This window comes from Benincasa hispida, chromosome 8 (genome assembly GCF_009727055.1).
Source record: "Benincasa hispida cultivar B227 chromosome 8, ASM972705v1, whole genome shotgun sequence".
Taxonomy (NCBI): Eukaryota; Viridiplantae; Streptophyta; class Magnoliopsida; order Cucurbitales; family Cucurbitaceae; genus Benincasa; species Benincasa hispida.
This window is the reverse complement of record NC_052356.1, coordinates 56,960,287-56,975,479: the sequence shown is the minus strand read 5'-3', so window position 1 is coordinate 56,975,479 and position 15,193 is coordinate 56,960,287.

Genomic DNA, 15,193 nt, shown 5'->3' with positions numbered 1-15,193 from the left:
TGAGATAGACAATGATATAACTCTATCACTGTCTATCTCAAATAAATAAAGATAGTGCTTTATCTTTGTCTATCTCAATTTAAAGTTATCAGTAATAAATCCACTTAGATAAACAAGTAGTATTCTATCTCTGTCTATCTCTTATTGACAGTGATAATGCTCTATTACTGTCTATCTCAAATAGATAATGATAGAACTCTATCACTTTCTGAAAGATAGAGATAGTGTTCTATCACTTTCTATCTCAAATAGACCGATATAGTGTTCTATATTTGTCTATTCCAATTCAAAGTTATCAATAATAGATCCACTCAAATAAACAAGTATATATTGATGTTAAAGTTTTTCAATATTTGCTAAAGTTCTCAAGATAGATAGTGATAGTATAATAAGACAATAAACAAAACATGTTAATTTTATAAATTCCAGAAGTAGTTAATTGTCATCAAGTAGAAAGAAACTTACAAATTGTATAAAGTAGAAAACTAAGTACAAAGAAAATGTTCAATTTAAAGCTTTACAAACTGTATGAAATAATTCTACAATCAAGATTGAGATTGAGATTGAGATTTAGGTTGAGATTAAGTTTGAGAAATGTTCAAGCTAAAGCTTGGAGTAGTGTCCATCATCAATTTACATATTCTTGAGTTGAAGTTCGAGGTTGTACTTCATTCTTTTTCTCAAGTTTCTTCCTGATATTCTTTGCATATGTATTTTTGGTTGGTTTTTGCTGTCTTTCGTCTTTCCTTTTGAAAGTGTGTGTCTTCTGGCACTTTTGGTCTAAACTTTTTATGCTTGTCACGCTCTTGCTACTTTTCCTTCTGTTTTCTCCTATTTCCTTTTGTTTGAATCTATTCATCTGTATCCTCTTCACTATAAGTTTCTTCTTCTATTTCATCTTCCTCATCAACAATACGCTTCTGCTTTTGGTCTCTCTTTAGTCTCTCCTTCTGAAAGCGAATCTTTTCACTCTCTTCCTTATCAGTATTTTCCTATTCATTGTGTTTTTCTTGAAGTTGTTCCTCTTCATTTTTCTCCTCTTCTACTTGATTTGCATTTACTTTCTCTTGGTCTTCTTCTAGTTGCTCTTAATCTACTTTCTCTTGCTCTTCATCTTCTTGATGGGTTTTGAATCACAAGCAGAAGCGTGTGAACATCTTGCATCCCGCAAATTGATTTTTACATTAAAAAAAATCAGTGTACTAAAACAAAATATGTGTAGAATAAACATGTGAAATAGCATGCTTTAGAGAAAGGAAAGAACCATTCTCACCTTCATAGATTCCCAAGCTCCTAGAACAATCCTTTCGATATTCCAACAAACGATTCCTCCAACAATCTTGAACACGAACGTCTCCTCGAACAATCTTGAACACGATCACGAGAATAACCTTGTTATTTTAAAGGATTCCAATAGAAGGATAGGTGATATCCAACTATTGGAAGAGGGTGAAGAGGAAAAACGTTTGGGAGAGTAGAGAGGATTCCTTTTTGTGGCTTAGGAAAAATTTGCACAATGAATGTTTGCCCCAAAAGGGCCATAATGAAGATTTTATATAAAGAATGGTTAACCCCTTTCTCCAAGTCTTTTTCCAATTTTCTCTTGTGCACTATTAATTAGATAATACTTATTTAATCAATTAGTACATTAATTAAATAATTATTTATACACTAAATCCAATTTAACTTATATATATTTAATTATCATAAACATCGTTTGTCTATATGCAACACCTCTCTATTTATTAATTAATTCTTTTTTAATCTAATTCACTTGAATTAATTATTTGAATCTCATTTAAATGTTTCTTTCCAACTTATTTTGAATTATAAATCACATCCATAATCAATTACATATTAATCATATTAATATACAATTTCCTCAAATTGATTTAAACAATTCAAATAATTCCTCTTTAATATCCTTTAGTGAGCTAAAAAGGGGACCTGTTGGACCTATAGATCAGAAACTCCAACGATATGAGATTAATTGGCTAAACTCATGAACCAAGTTAATCAATTTCATTAACTGTGGGTACACTCAAGTAAAGACCCACAACTGCACTCTTCTCAATACAGATATATTTCTAAGTCAACGGATATAGACTCATAACAGCAAGTTAGTCTTTCACGAGTGTTCATAACTCCAACTGGGTCAAATTACCATTTTATCCTTGGGTTACCTCTGACTCAGTGCTCCTCTAATGAACAACCTGTTTATGGTCCAACCAATAAAAAGAAATCCCTCTCAGGCCAATAAGAGGGTAAGGTTCTTTATTCAAGTCATGGAGGCACTATTTAAGGAAACACTCATCTACTTACCTTGAAGACGGGAAGAAGATGAATTTCATCTTGTATTATTATGTCCACAGCTCCCCACTCGGTCTTGTCCACAAAATAGTAGGTTGATTGGGTCGGTGAACTAGCCACTCTCACCTATACAAATCAAAGGATAATCCCTCATGAACAGAAGTTCATAATATACTCACGATTAAGATTAAGTTGCCTAGGTCATCCTAGTGAAATAGAAACCTAACTAGTCAACAGTGTTACATCTAGTGGTTACTATTTCACGATCTGATATTATGCAAACTCATTGCATAGGATACCTCCACTCGCATGTCACCTACATGAATGCTTGAATCATTGTATTTGTATCGAATACAAAGTGGGTCGTATCCATAATGTTATCAGGATAAGGTACCTAGCCTTATCCCTATACGATAGACCCTTTAGGTTGTATCTTGAACATTGATCCTTGTATGTCTCCACATACAGTTCAAGACTCATAAGGCAGTCTTGGATGTTAGTGTATTGAATTTAGGGTTATTAATACCAAATAGAAAACAATACAATTGTTGGGGTTGATGCTCTAAATCTCGTAGGGTCCTATAGTTTGTAATTGTATTGTACAAACTTATTATTTATTTAATAAAATATATGATGTTTTATTTCAAAATTAGTTGCATTAACCACACACCAATAAACAAACATCTAGGGTTATCTTGTAACTTAAACATGTATGTAGAGACATACGGGTTGATCATGTTTAAGTGATAATTTAAATGGTCTACAGTAGATGGATAAGGTTGAGTATCTCATCCTGGTGATACTATGAGTTTGGCCCGCTTTGTAGGTGTTACAATTGTTGTAAAGTGTTAAAAATGATATGATCCTGATCATTTATGTGTAGACATGTGAGCAGGGATATTCTATACAAAGGAGTTTGTATAAGATCGGACCACGAAATGTTTAGTCTCATTATATAACGTCGTTCATAATAGAGACTTACATTTCACCAGGATGACCATAGGTAACATGACCTAAATCCTGAGTGAGTTGTGAATTCCTAACTATGAGGGCGGTTCTTTGATTTGTATGGGTGAGAGTGGCCAAATCGTCGACTCAATAAGCCTACCATTTTGGGGATTCTTCTTATTGGGGAGCTAGAAACACAGCTACACAAGAAGGAATTCACTCCTTCCCCGAGGTCGGGGTAAGTAGATAATTACTCCCTTAAGGATTGATTCCAAGGCATGAACAATGTAATGTCAACCCTCTCCTGGCTCGAGAGGGGTCTAATCATAATTGGACTATGATCTATTGTACATTAAAGGGATCACTGGTACTTAAGGAGTTAGATGTAACTATAGGGGTAAAACAGTAATTTTGGCCTAATTGTATTTACTAGTAATTTGTGAAGGGTCATCATACTGTTGATTGGTTATATTCAATGGACACAAAAATATATATGTAGTACAAAAAGTGTAGTTGTCGGTCTTTAGTGAAGTGTCCGACAGTTAACGGATGGTGAATAATTTTATTAAAGGTTTTAATTAATTATACACGTACCGTTGGAGTTTCAAGCTACAAGTCCATGAGGTCCCTTTGGTAGCTCAATAGGACTAAATGAGAATCAATATTTGGATTAATTTGAATTGTTCAAATTAATTGAGGGAATTGATTATATATAATAATTAAGTTATTTTAATTGTATGTGATATAATTATTATAATGTATTTGATACATTATATTATTTATGAGAGAAGCAAATATTTGAATATGATTCAAATGTTGATTATATGAATTGGATTCATAATTGTTAAGTGTAATATAAATGTGAATTTATATTAAATGTCATCTGTGAGTAACTATAGGTTATATTGTATATGATAGAATATTAAAACTATAGGTTATATGTTATATTTGATATAACATATAGTTTAATATATATATTATATGATAAGTTAGTTATCATATTTATATATATATATATATATTAAATGATAATTTAAATAAACTAATTTTATTAATTTTTATTTTTAAAGTTAATTTAAATTAAATGAGGGAAGTTCCTCCCTCCCTCTCTTTTTTCTCGTGGCTGGTTTTTGGATTTTGATTATCTTTAACCTATGAGAGAAAATAGATAGAAGAAGAACGTTGTTTTATAGAGAAAGTTTCTCTGAATTCCTCTCCTCTCTCTTCATCTAAAACTCTCATTCTCCTCCCTTCCCTCAATCCAAATTAGCCAGAGCCAACCACTCTTGGGTTCTCTACCTGAGAATACCAAGCTCCAATTGGTGGTATCCCAATTAGCCATTTTGGCTTTGTTCATGATTTGCAGATCAAGGGATTTCTTGAAGTTCTTGAAGAAGATCTTCAAAGGTAAAGTTTCATGAACCTCTAAACTTTTTATTGTTGAGCATGTTGTAGTTAATTTTATAATTGCATAATCTATTTTCTTATCTTGTAAAATTTCTTTCTCTGTAAAAATGGGATTTGGGACGTTCCAGTTTCCGCTCAAGGGCCCTTCAATATAGGATACTTCAATAATAACATTTATTGAATTAACATCTATAACTCTTTATTAACTTGATGATAGTCAATTAATAACACTTACTGTCTATGAGTTTTAGGGCATAGAACCGCAAGACTTCTTTTTCTTTCTCAATTTGCTCTTCTTCATTGATTTATTGAAAGAAGATATTGCAGTTCATAAGAATAACATTGAATGGTAGGCAATGATAGGCTACTATCATTGTCTATCATCACGTATATAAACAACAATATTTACCTTTTTTTCATTTCTATGTTTAGATCTTCTTTCGCTTTTTTTATTTTCTTATGGTTCAACTTCTTTTACTTCAACTTCTTGTTCTTCTTTATTTGTTTCACCATCTTCTTCAACCTCATCTTCTTCCTTTTCTATTTTTATTTCAGTTTTAGTTTCATGGTCTTCTTCAACTTCATCTTCCTACAAGCATATGATAGAAAGTAAGAATCACTGTCTATATTAGATAGACAGTGATAGAGGACTATCCCGGTCTATCTCAGATAGACAGAGATAGTATTATATCTCTGTCTTATCTCATATAGACAATGATAGACCTCTATCAAAGTCTATGTGAGATTAACATTGATAGCATTATATCACTGTCTATCTAAGATAAAAAGTGATAAAGGACTATCATTATCATATCTCTTGTGTTTGAACGAAAAGTAGATTAAGAAAATAATCGAACCTCAGGCAACAGTTGTGTTTTGGGTCTTTCCAAATCTATAGTTGAAATCGGATCCAAACCATCTTTTATTTCAAGTTGTTGTGTTTGCTTATCAGCTTCCTACAAGAAAAAAATTATTATTGTTTTCTATTTAAGAGTCTATTGTTTTCTATATAAGAAAGTAAGAAATTTAAAAAAATATATAATATTAAGATAGACAGTGATAGAGGACTATCACTGTCTATCATACAAACAAACCTCTCTTTTCCTTTGACTCTTATTTTCAACTTGGATCTACAAGGAAAACCAATTTTAGTTAATAAATATGCAATAATAATAATAATAATAATAATAAAGTAAAATAGTATATGACAAACCAAATACTTACCCCAAATAAACATGCTATTGCATAGTCAACCATTGTATCAAGATCACTTTCTTCTAAAATTTGAAGGCTAAGAGAAGGCGGTTTATTTTTTTCTCCACACCTTTTTCATGCTCTTGTTGTTGTGGAAGATTTCCTAATGGAAGTCAACAATTCAAGCTTTTCATAATTGACCTCATGTTTTGATTTCTTCTTGGCCTTGATTCAAAAGATTTTGCTCTTATACTATTTTCCATTGGCCTTTTCTTAATTAACTAATTTTTGTCATTATTCTATATGCTCCTTCTTCTTGAATTTGTTCATTCTTTTCTTCGTTCATTTACCTCTCTTTCTCCTTCTCTTTTTCCCTCTCTTTCTCCTCCTTTGCCTCAACTTCTATGAAATATTTGAAAATTGATTGACATTCTTCTTCTGTTGGATGCAGTGGTATCTTGCAAAACTACAAGTGAACAAATGTTTAATTATTAGAGAAAAAACTAGCACCATCAATTATAGACAGTGATAATAGTCTATCACTCTCTATCTTTAAAGTGATAGACAATGAAAATGTTCTCATTTAAGAAATTACTTATATTTTCGGTTTCAAAAATGTTATCATTTAGAGTCTTCCATTCATCTGACTCCAAACACTCCCATGTGATGATTCTTGGACCTTTGATTCCAAGTTTCCTTCCAAATCTAACATCTAAATTGGAAAGTTTTAGAATTGTCTCAAAAGCCCAATAAACTAATGCCAATGGGAATCCTTGAAGGTAGACAACATTCTTCTCAGTATATGATGCTCTCTTAAAAAATGATAGGTTAGGTTGTAAGACAATCTTCCCCAAGGATAGTCTTTGAAAACTTGTTCATTATCCAAAATGTCTAGATATTTGAAATTGACATGGTTGTGTTGTTACTTGAGATTAAAAGAGTTTCTAAGATGTAGAGATTGGCTAATTTAACTTTCAATGACTCTTCCTCATTAAGCAGTGCTTTAAAAGTTATCTTTATATCTCTCCTAGTTATATGATCGTCATGAAGAAAAAATGTATTTCTAAGTTCAGACACTTTGCTTTGTCCTAAATTTAATTGAGGCAATTTATGGCCTTTCAATCCAGTTACTAAATAAAATTCCTTCAACCCAAATTCTGCTATACGGCCATTAAAGTTAAATGAAAGGATATTTGACTTCTTTGTATAACATTGTCTTCTAGTAGTTGAGGAATTGGTTAGGGTATTTTGGCCATTTTAATATTAAGAAAGTGTATGAATGGGCCATTTAAAACTTTTAGAAAAATTGTTTCATCTAACTTTGTTCTTATCAAATTTAAAACCTCTACACTAAAGTAGACTGTAACTCTTAAGCTTTTGTTCTCATTTTCTTTGATCCATTCATGTTCCACCTGTTGAAAAGATATATTTAACAATATGTTAGAAAGTAAAATTTGAATAATGCCTACAACTATTAAGATAACTATTAATAATATTTAACAATATTACGAGACAGTATTCTATCACTGGTTATCTGAGATAGATAGAGATAGTGCTCTATCTTTGTCTATCTCAATTCAAAGTTATCAATAATAACACTCAACTAAACAAATATAGAGTGCAAACCTTCTAGAAGCTATAGAAACAAATATTAGTGTTTACCATTGAAATCTATCACTGTTTATCTCACTATCTATCTGAGATCGATTGAAATAGTACTCTATCACTATCTATCTCATTTCAAAGTTATCAATAATAGATCTACTCAACTAAACAAATCTAGAGTACAAACAATATAGAAACTATAGAAACAGATTTACCATTGAACTCTATCATTGTATACTTAAGATACGATAGATAGAGATAGTATTCTATCTCTGGCTATCTCAAATAGACAATGATAGAACTTTATCACTGTCTATCCTATATTCAAAGTTTTTAATAATAGATCCACTCAACTAAACAAATATAGAGTGCAAACCATATAGGAACTATAGAAACAGATATTAGTATTTACCATTGAAGCCTATCACTGTTTATCTGAGATAGACAGAGATAGTATTCTATCTATGTCTATCTCAGATGGACAGTGATAGAACTCTATCACTGACTATCTCAGATAGACAGTGATTGTTAGGTTCCTAAAACTCGTGGTTTGTAAACTATAAAACTTATTCTAAAAATTCAATAAATTGTTATTGAATATATGTATTGCTTATTAGAAATCCAATAAACCTAAAAAGACCTATGACTATTACATGAGTACTTGAACTTTATGTGGAGATATTAAAGTGGACCAGGTTCAAGTAAATAGTTAATATGATCTATAGTATATGAATAAGATTGGATGCCTTATTCTGGTAATACTATTAGATGCGGCTTACTCTATAGTTGTTACAAAAGACTTGTAAAGTGCTACAAACGAAGTGATCCTAATTCGTACATGTTATGACATGAGGAGTGGGGACGTCCTGTGCAAATGGGTTTGTACAAGATCGGACTACGAAATCAGTCACTCTTACTTTATAACGTTGTTTATTGTTTAAGACTGACTATTTCAAAGCGATGACCTAGGTAACTTGACCTTAATCCTGAGCTAATTATGAACTCTTGTTTATTTGGGATTATCCTTAGATTTGCATAAATAAGGGTTGGGTCAATAGCACCGGCTCAATAAACTTCCATTTCAGGGGTAAGACTGGGTAGATAACTGGGGATATAGGGTGTAAGAAGGAATTCATTCCTACCCACTTTAGAGATAGTAGATAGGTTGTTCCCTTAAGTGTTGAAACTGGGTCTTGAACAAGGGGCCCCACCCTCTCATTGGCCCGAGAGGGACTCGGTTTATTGATTGGATCACAAATCAATTGTTCATTAGAGGATCAGTGAGATTTAAGGAATAAGAGGTAATCTCGGGGGCAAAATAGATATTTGACCCAACCGTTATTACGAACAACCTGTGAAGGGTTAACTTACTAATCATGGTTATATCAAGTGGACATAATATATCTACAATGAGGGGAGTTCAACTATGGATTTTAGTGGAGTGACCCATTAGTTAATGGGGATTAATTCGGTGTAATAAGTTTGGCCAATTAATCTCGGATCGTTGAAGCCCATGATCTATAGGTCTGCGAGGTCCCCTACTAGCTCATAAATAGATTAGCTTTAGAGTAGCGTGATAAGTTAATTTGAAACATTCAAATTAGAATTAAAGAAATTAGTAATTATATGAGATATAATTACACGTTTAATTTTAAGAATTAAACGGCATAGGAGAATTAATATTTAAATATGTTTTAAATATATGAAGGTGGATTTGTGTAAAATTAATTTAATATTTGATATTAAATTAATTAGAATTATTTAAATTGATTAAATGATTATTTATTAATTTTATTAGAAAAATTAATTTATGAAATTAATTTTGTAAAATTAATAATATTTTAATTTTTGAAATCAATTTGGAAAATTTGAAAAGTTGGAAAATCAACACAAAATGAAAAAATGGTTTTTTTCTATTTTGCCTTCAAAGTAGCTCACACAAAACCCACTTCATTTGGCTTCAAACTCCAAACATGAGCTGCATCTCATGCAGCCATCTTCTTTGCATGATAGTCTGCAATATATTGAGAATATTGGAGTGAAAATTGAAGCATGCAATCTATAGAACTTTTGCTGAAAAATTCGTGTTGAAAAAGGTGTTCTTCAAGTGGGTTTGTTGCTGTGAGCTATTCTCCAAGTTCCCTTCTTTCAAGTTTATTTTAAGTCTCACAACTCAATCTAAAGTTCCAAGAGGATAGTGAGAAAGATCTTGAGGTGGTCCACAGCAAGATTTGGAGAAGTTTGCAGCTAAGAATCGAGATTTGAAGAAGTTCTACAAAGGTATGACTTGAAACCCACTTGTTACTATATAAGCATACTTTAGTTACTGCCAAAATTAATGAATTAGAGTGCTTATTGATCCTTGTTGCTTTCGCTACTTGCTGATACATTCCAACAGTGATAATATTCTATTTCTATCTATCTCAGATAGACAGTGATAGAGTTCTATCACTGTCTATCTCAGAAAGACAGAGATAGTGCTCTATCTTTACCTATCTCAATTCAAAGTTATCAATAATAGATCCACTCAACTGAATCAAACCGTATAGAAACTATAGAAATAGATATTAATGTTACCATTGAAGTCTATCACCGTTTATCTGAGATAGATAGAGATAGTATCCTATCTTTGTCTAGCTCAAATAGACAGTGATAGAACTCTATCATTGTTTATCTCAGATAGTCAGTGATAGAATTATATCACTGTTTATCTAAATTTAAAGTTATCAATAATATATCCACTCAACTAACAAAATATAGAGTCCAAACAATATAGAAACTGTCAAAATAAATATTAGTGTTTACCATCGAAGTCTATCACTATCCATCTGAGATAGACAAAGATAGTGTTTTATCCCTGTCTATCTCAATTCAAAGTTGTCAATAATAGATCCACTCAACTAAACAAAGATAGAGTGCAAATCATATAGAAACTATAGAAATAAATATTAGTGTTTACCATTGAATTCTATCACTGTCTATCTGAGATGGATAAAGATAGACAGAGATAGTATTTTATCCTTGTCTATCTTAATTCAAATTTATCGATAATAGATGGATTGATGTTAAAGTTTTGCTAAAGTTCCTAAGATAAGTAGTTGACATAATGCACAAGTATGTATTGATGTTAAAGTTTTATTGATACATGGAGAATTTGAAGTTATCAACTATTTTAGTTTTACTTTATTCTTCTCTTCAAATTTGTTTGTCTTTGCTCTGCTTATTGATGATTCAACTTTCATTATTTTCCTTCCTTTTCCTTTGTTTCCAACAACTTTGACCATTTTTGTCTTACCATCTAGTTAAACAAAATTAGGTTCAATAATGTTTAATAAGTATGATCAAATAGAAGAATTAATGAAATAAAAAGAAAAGAGAATGATTATAACATTGAAAGATTTGATGATAAATTGTAACCTTGAAAAATCGAAAGCAGCAACGGGAGAAAAAGATGAAGCAGTAGGACAAAAGAAGTGGAAGAGGAAGGAGAGACAAAAAATGAAGCAGCAGCGGCAAGAGAAGAAAATGAAGCAACGGAAGAGGGAGAAGCCGGCGAGATAGAGGGCGATAGATGGTTATCGGTTGCCGTTACAAGAAGAAGACGTGGAAAATGCAGGTATTGTGCGGGTTTTGGATAATCTAATTAATCATTGGGCGGGTCGCGACTTTTTGTGTGGGCTAAGATATTTTCGGTTTTCACATGTTGGGTTGGGCTTTCTTCCATCCATTTTGAGTTATTTTTTAATTTTGCTATTGATTGTAAATAATTTGGGTCTTTTTATTAAATTTGAAAAAGAACCCATAATTCAATTACTTAATTATTTATTTATTTATTAAATTACAAAATATTTGGAACTAAATAAATTAAATAATTTTTAATTACTTTTTTTATTTATTGAGTTAAATAATATTTGTAACTAAAAATTAAACAATATTTAAATAAAAAAAATTTAAATCACATTTTATTCTCTATTATCTAATTTACGAAATTACTTCTATAAAAATTACATTTTATCTTTAATAATCTCTATTTTCCCTTAAATAAATGGAAAAAAATTTAAAACTAAAAAATGATGTCCACCTATTTTTGGCATTCTCACGATAAATTAAAAATAATATTAAAGTTTTTTCCTATTTTTTGGCGTTCACACTTAGATTAAAAGAATTTTTTTTTAATTCACAAGTTAAATGATAGTATATTTAAAAATATATATATATATATATTTTATTCTCTTATCTCTAATTTTATAAAAGGAAAATCACATTTTATTTCTATCTCTTATTATCTAAAATTTATAACTAATACACGTTTTTTTTTTACAAAATCTCATGTTATCTAAGAATATATCATTCACATAAAAAGTTGTTTTCTTTTTTAAATACATCTTATCTATTCACATTACAATACTCTAATCTCTAATTCCTGAAATTACTTTTTTAAAAATTATATTTTATCTCCAATAATCTCTATTCCATCTTAAATAAATGGAAAAAAATTAAAAATTAAAAAAAAAAAAAATTCTTCCTATTTTTGGCATTCATATTATAAATTAAAAAATTGATAAACAAAAAAAATCCTTTTTTTTTGTTCACACGTAATATTAAAAGAAATCCCTATATATATATATTTTGCATTCCCATATTAAAAAAAACACACATACACACACTTTATCGTCTTATCTCTAATCCACCTTAAATAAAAAAAATTTTAAAAAAAAATCACATTTTATCTCTATCTCATATTATCTAAAATTTAAATTTAATTGATGTTTAAAAAAAAATTGACAAAATCTCATGTTATCTAAGAATCTATCATTCACGTGAAAAGAATTTTTTAAAAGAAAAAATTAAAAAAATCAATAAATTCACGTTAAATGATTTGAAGTCTTAAAAAAAATCTCATTTTATCTAATATTCTTAAATAATATCATCATATTCAAGTAAATGCATATTTTTCAAAAAAAAAAAAAACATTTACATGTATGAAATTTTCATCCAAAAAAAATCAAAATTTATCTAATAATTAGAAATTGGATTTAAGAATAAATCGAATTAAATTTTGAATATAAATTTTCTCAATAAATGAATCAAATTATTCCCACAATTTTTTAAGGTATTTTTTTTTTCTTTATGGTGCACCAATCCCTTTGCATGTTTATTTTTACATTTTTCTCACATATTTAAACTACTTTTTCTGTTGACAATATTATTTATATCTATTTTTATTTAATTAATTTTTTTTATTCTATTGTATGAGATTGAGATTGAGATTGAGATTTAAATTGATTAGCTTCTGAAAAAAAAAAAAAATTCTAAGGAAATTGAACCGTAGTTATAGGTATATTAGAAACCAATTTTTAATTTTAATATAAGAGGTTCACTTTTATTTTAAAGATTTTGTATTATAAATGCAAATATTATTAGTTTGTTATTTTTTTAAGGAGTTTGTTTGTTTTCTTAATATCAAAGATTTAAATTAATAAAAAAATCATTTTTTGTGGAGAAGACATCCGTTGATAGTTTTCTTCAAATTTTTCACTCATTAAATACTCAATTTTATTGTATTTTATATCTATAAAACTTTTATTTCAATACATTTCATCTTCAACATTATAAAACACGTGCAACACACGTAGTACGACGAGTTAAAATAAATTAGTTTAATTAGCAACAAATCTGAACACATTGTTATACACTGTTAATGGGAATTCATTTACAAGAAATCATATAATAAGCTAAAAGGTGGTTGAAAGATATATACCACTTAACACTTCTCTCTTTTAATTTACCCTTCCTTCTCATACACTGTATTATTTCTCCTACCTCAGAGAATGCTACCCCAACTCTCCAAAATTATTATTATTATTATTATTATTATTATTATTATTATTAGTTTGGATATATATTATCCAAAAAAGAGAGAAATAAGAACGGATTTATTTTTAATATTTGTAACATAAATTGAAAAAAGAGGAAACAACGGAGAGTTGGGTGTGGAGTTGATAATGGTACGAAGAGGATAGTTCTAATTGACTAAAGATCCGTTTGCATTGATTTAAGAAAAAAAAAATGTTTATAAAAAAAATCATTTTTATTTAAATATTTTTTTTATAAAAACTGATTAAAGTATATTTAAAAAATTATTTTGAGTAATTGTCAAACACTCTAATTTCTTTTAAAATACTTATTTTTTAAATTAAAAATTTGAAAATATATTTCAAAAACATGCAAAGAATTAAAGTCAAAGTCAAAGTGATACCTAATGACTAATGTATAATATTATTATAAATTATATATTGGTTTAGAGAACAAATGACCTGTAAAAATTTACCTTGAAAATAATATATATATTATATATTATATTGTTTGATTGTTTTAGCTTTGCTTTTACTTTATGCATTGAAGCATTCAGAAGCCTTTCTTCAGTTAGGGAGCAGAAGCGACGCTGAAAACCATCATCCTAACAGAATCTATAACTGTTATCTACACTACAAATTCGTACACCCAAATTTTTTTAACTTCCTTTTTGTACGACCATAAAAAAAAATAACCTTCTCATTTATGGACAAGAAAGAACACAATAAATAATAATTCGCCTCTAGAATCATTAACAACATAACTATAACATATGTAATATAATCTATTGCGTAAAAGAAAAATATTTAGGTGCATTTCAAACCACACTTATCTTTGTGTATCTCACCATGTTGTCCAATCATAATTTGTTATATGACAAATCCTTCTTATTTCTTTTTTTTATATGAGTGATGAGAAAGTGATGCATAAAAATTGATGCATCTCTCTCCCTACTTGTACTAAACTCTGAGCTTCTCTTTCACTCACGTACATCTCTTTTATTAATGATATTGTATTTGCATCGAGACATGATGACGATGTTATGGATGTATTAACCTAGTTGTTGGATGCACCTCCTAATCCCTCAACCTCTTGTATATTAGGAAAAAAAAAAGGCTCTTGTATAAATAGAAGTAATATGGGACTTTAAAATATAAATATATATGGAGAAAAATTTGGGTGCTCTCTTGGAATGCACTAGGTGCATCTTAAATATAGTCCAATAAAATAATATCATATGACAGTTTTATTTTTTAAAATTTTTTTTTTTTTCTTTTTTTGTGTGTGGTAAAGAAGTGGAGAGCATATGAGTTAGGTGCAGCCTTATTGCTCATATATATGAGAACATGGATTAATATCCTAACGCTCAAGTCTTAAATTAGTAGCATAAAGTATGTGAAAAAAATGGATCAATAGAGCATTTTTTTTCTCTCTAATCTAAACAAAAAGTAGTGCATGTCAATTATTGCTCAGTTAAGTTGTCTAAAGTTGTGTATTATCATAATACGGATAAAAAATACCAATATTTGAGATATTATCTAATTGTAAACTAAATCATAATAAGTTGTTCCAACCTAAGCACTTGTTAAAATATATCTTCGATCAAGAGGTGAGAGATTTTTAAAGATTAAAATTTTTGGCAATAGGTGAGATGCCACTTAAACGTACTAGAATATGATAATTATGAATGCAAAAATATACCCATTTTTAGCTCAAATAAATATCAATATTGGTTCGACTTAATTATATGAATTTACGAGATAAATTAAAAAAAGAAAATGTTGTTGAAACTAACCTTTTGAAAAACCAAATGATCAAATCAGTCCATCTAATCTAACTAAGTTGATAAAAAAAAATGGAGAAAACAAAACCA